The 4,865-nt window shown below is 41.1% G+C and overlaps 1 pseudogene; it reads left to right on the top strand.

Annotated features, from left to right (window-relative positions):
* Positions 1 to 4,023: 4,023 nt before the first annotated feature.
* On the top strand, positions 4,024 to 4,580 carry LOC118628994 (annotated as a pseudogene).
* The last annotated feature ends 285 nt before the right edge of the window (positions 4,581 to 4,865 follow it).

The raw sequence follows: 4,865 nt of genomic DNA, 5'->3' as shown, positions 1-4,865 counted from the left end.
CTGGGATGGGCAAGTGGCCTCAGATGATCTGATTGGACTAAAGAGAAGAATTATTCTCCTGTTTTGGGTGATAAAGTCAGTGTCTGTCTCTCTGCCTCTCTTCTGACTTTCTCCCACCTCTCTCCCTGTCTGTCTCTGTCTCTCTCTTACACACTCACACACCAACTTCCCCCTCCCATATATATAAACAGGAGTCAATCACAGAGGAAAGGAAGAAAATCAACTTGACAGAGGATACTGAACCCTAAAAAATGAGCAACATGACATCTGGCAGAGAAGGGGCAAGGAAGAAGAAGAAGGGTGATTTAACAACACTCACAAAGGCAGTAAGGTGTCCCTTGCCACCAAGGACTGACCCTACAAACTCCCAACTTCTCAGAGTTGGAAAGGATACCACAGTGTATAATGGCTTTTGCTCAATAAATTAATGTTAAATACAAGCGATTTTTACAGACAGTTATCAGTAAATTACTAAGCACTAATAACTGTAAAAAAAAAAAAAATACTACACTAGGAGCTATAGAAAAGTTACAACAGCAGGGATCCCCTACTCTTGATGACTTACAATGAATAGGGAGAAAAGACATCTGAAAAAATCAAGGACACAACACAAATACTTATTATAAAGACGAGTACAAGTTCATATACACAACTGTAAAGAAAAAAAGATTCAAGTTATTGGACTATCTAGAAGTAGGTGCGATTCAGGAAAAATTTCCCTAATAGAATTCATTAATTCACCAAATACTTACTAAGCATCCACTCTACACTAAAAATTATTCGAGGTGCAGAGGACACAGGGAAGCAAACAGACTGGTCCTTGCTTTCACAAGGCTAGATTCTCACTGAAGGAGAATTCGTAACAAAAGTTTCGAGGACAGCCCTGGCCGGTTTGGCTCAGCGGTTGGAGCGTCGGCCTGCGGTCCTGAGAGACCCGGGTACGGTTCCCACTAGGGGCACGTACCTCGGTTGCAGTTTGTCCCTGGCCCTGGTCAGTTGTGTGGGTGGCAGCCACTCGATGTGTTCCTTTCACATCGATGTTTCTCTCTCTCTCTCTGTTCCTCTCTCTCCCTCCCACTCTACCCGAACAAAAAATGGAAAAATGTCCTCGGGTGAGGATAAAAAAAAAAAAAAAGTTTCGAGGACAGGGCTGTAAATTAAAGCACTGATCACTAGATGCATTTTAGCTTCCTTTAACCTGTAATAAAAATAATGCTTGCAAACATTTATTAAGTACTTGTTATGTACCAGAATCTGCTAAGTGCTTTACAAGTATTTACCCCATGTAATCCTAGTAACAAACCTATACAGCAGGTAATATCATTAGTATCATTTTAAGAAAAAGGAAACAAAAACTACAGAGGTTAAGTAACTGCCCCCCAGATCACACAGTCAGGAAGTGGCAGGACCTCAAGATTCACAGTTAGGTCAGTGGCAGAGGTTTTCACTGCCATGCAATATTGAGAGAAGACAAAATTATATTTCCATGAGTTTTGTTAAAATGCGAGGCATGGAATTATTAATTTGACATAAGCTTTATCATCTCTGAGGGTGTTTTTTTGTGTTTCCTCATCTGATAAAATGAGGAGTTAAGACTCCCTCAGTGATGGTCAATTTGGCACAATTGTTGTGAGGGAAAGGGTCCTCTGAAGGCTGGCACTGCACTTCTTACCTACCAGCTGGGACCATGTTCTTCCATGCCTTCATTAAGGGGTACATTAGCATTATATTAATGGCTATAAACAGCTGTAGCACAACCTCCAGCAGATAGGAGGCTGGAGGCACAAGAACAAAGGGAGAACCAGGAGAGCAATGATTGGCTGACCTGGACTCGTTTAGGTCAGGCATGACATTTGGTCCCTCTGCGTTTCTAAGTTCTCATGAATGTGGATGCCCAGGCCAGGCATCCCAAAACCTTCCTCATTTCCATCTCAATCTCCAGGAAGAATTACAATGAGAACAAGAGCTATTGAGGCAGAAAACAGACTCTGAATATTAAAGTACACATTAGGCAGGAGCTGGCAAAAGGAAGAAGAGAGGTTTTCCTTTTGGACCTAACAAAGTAGATTGTCAAACTCTACTCACCCACCTGCCACACAAGCTCGGTACCAAATAATCTTTTCAAGGAGCTTTTCCAAATCCCTTAAATTATTCACTTCTTCTTATCTCTATGCATTTATTAGGTGTCTCCTATATACCAGATTCGGAGCTAGGTACCACCGGAATATAATGAATAAACACAATCCCATAGGGAACAGTATATACAAAGGTTCTTGTCACCGGAGGACAACTAATAGCCACAAATGCCATTTAAGTTAACTCACCAGGGACCAAAATTTCCTAATACATATATTTTAAATGTTGATTGGGCCTTTAACTTGTCAAGATAAACACAAAATCTTTGTAATTCTTAATTTAACAAAATTTAAGTTATAATCACGACTAAGGTAATTCTTAAAACAAAAGACATCTGTCACTTCACATTTGGCTTTCAACACACATTGATAAAGAGGATCAATTTTGTCAAAATATTCAAGAGCTTCGCCGGTTTTTCCCCACGGTCTCCCTTAATCCTTTATTACTCAAGTCATTGTCCTCTGAATCGCCTATTATGCCATTACTCATGTTAATTTGCCCTTCAATTTTAAACTGGTCTAACCCTCATTTATCAATTTCGTGTGTTTCAAGGTGTTCTCCAATATCACTTTATTTCAAATTCATAAAATTCTTCATGTTCTGCAGAAATTTCAGTTTTCATTTTAGAATCTAGTTGCATTGTACTGTTAGATGTTAATTGTTCTATCATTACAAAGGCACTTATGGACAAGGACAGCGAAGAGGACAGAGCCCAATTGTAAGCTAGTAGGGATGTTTAAGTGGGGAGTAATTTTATAAGTGATCGGTTCCTATGGATAGATAATAAATGAACTTTTCTATATCTAATTACAGTTCAAAGGATGGAGAGAGGGCTATGGAAATTCAGAAAAGTTTAATAAATATTTGTTGAATGAGTAGATAAGTAAATTACTTTATTCAATCATTCAAGAAGTATTTATATTGCCCTGGCCAGTGTCGTTCAGTGGTTAGAGTATCGGCCAGTGCACCAAAGGGCCACCGGTCCAATTCCTGGGTCAAGGGCACACATCTGGGGTACAAGTTCAATCCCCAGCCCCGGTTAGGGTACATGTGGAAGGCAACCAATCAGTGTGTCTCTCTCACCTCTCTCTCTCTCAGTCTCTTTCTATTCCCCTCTATTTCCCTCTGTTCCACTATCTCTAAAAATCAATGGAAACATTTCTCTCCCTCTCGCTCTATCTGAAGATGAATGCAGGAATGTCCACGGGTGAGGATAAAAAAAAAGAATTAAAAGCCTTGAGAAAAGATGATTATGATCTAAACCAGAATAGAGGGGATAAAAAATATAAAAGCAAATTTGAAAAAAATTCAGAGATAAAACTGGATTGATAGCATGAGCTCATTCATTCGGCAAATATTTACAACATTCACTGTTCCAGACACTGTACTAGGTAATGAAGTACAATGATGAACAAACAAAACATGATCTTTGACTCCACTGAGCTGAAAGTCCAGATATGTAACAGTTAAATTAAGTATAGAATTACAGACCATTACAAATGCCATTACAGAAACTAACAAAGTAGTGTAAGAGAATAACAGAGGGATCTTCTTGAGATTAGAACAGTCCTATCTCACAGTAAATACTCAATGTTTGTTTACTAAAAGAAGAAAAATGGGGAGAAAGAGAGAACCCAGGCTTGTGGAGAAGCCAGAATTGGGGAGGAGCATACCAGGGGAGAAGAACAGGTGTGAAGGCCCTAAGGCAAGAACGGCTTTCTCAAAGTTTGTAGAATAGGAATTTAAAAATGCCAAACACTCTGAAGAACAGCCACGGAGGCAGAGAGTGGCACAAGATGAAGTCAGAGAAACAAAAACAAAGGCCAGGTCATTCAGAACCTTATATATCATGTTTAAGATTTGATATGTTTTCCTAGCTTTCAGCTTTTGGCTTGGAGGAAGCCAAAGTGCAACGTTCCCCGAATCCAGGTTCATCCGACACCAGCTGCCTCCACCATGCTGTGGAATTTCAACCCCAAGGAGATCAAAGTTGTCTACCAGAGGTGCACCAGAGGGGAAGTCGGTGCCACATCTGCCCTCACCTCCAAGATCAACCCCGGCTCTGACTCCAAAAAAGGCTGGTGATGACACTGCCAAAGCAATGGAAGGGTCTGAGGATTACAGTAGCACTGACAGTTTAGAACAGACAGGCCCAGATTGAGGTAGTGTCTTCCACCTCTGCCCTGATCACCAAAGCCCTCGAAGAACCACCAGAAGAGAGAAAGGAGCAAAAAAACCATTAAAACAGTGAAAATATCACTTTAGATGAGATTGTCAACATTGCCCAACAGATGCAGCACTGATCTTCAGCTAGAGAACTCTCTGGAACCATTAAAGTGATCCTGGAAACTGTCCAGACTCTGGACTGCAGTGCTGATGGCCACCGCCCTCATGATATCATAGATGACATCAACAGTGGTGCAGTGGAAAGCCCAGCTAGTTAAGAACTACAAAAAAAACACACAAACAACAACAGCAGCCCTGGCCAGTTTGGCTCAGCGGGTACAGCATCAGCCTGCAGTCCAGAGAGACCCAGGTTCAGCTCTCGCTAAGGGCACATACTTTGGTTGCAGTTTGTCCCCGGCCCTGGTTGGGTCATGCGGGTGGCAACCACTCGATGTGTCCCTTTGACATTGATGTTTCTCTCTCTCTCTCTCCCTCCCACTCTATCTGAACAAAAAATGGAAAAATGTCCTCAGGTGAAGATTAAAAACAACAACAACAACAAA

Source organism: Molossus molossus, unplaced genomic scaffold (assembly GCF_014108415.1).
Source record: "Molossus molossus isolate mMolMol1 unplaced genomic scaffold, mMolMol1.p scaffold_m16_p_13, whole genome shotgun sequence".
NCBI classification, from domain to species: Eukaryota; Metazoa; Chordata; class Mammalia; order Chiroptera; family Molossidae; genus Molossus; species Molossus molossus.
The sequence above is the reverse complement of the archived record's forward strand: the minus strand, read 5'-3'. Positions and strand labels throughout refer to the sequence as shown.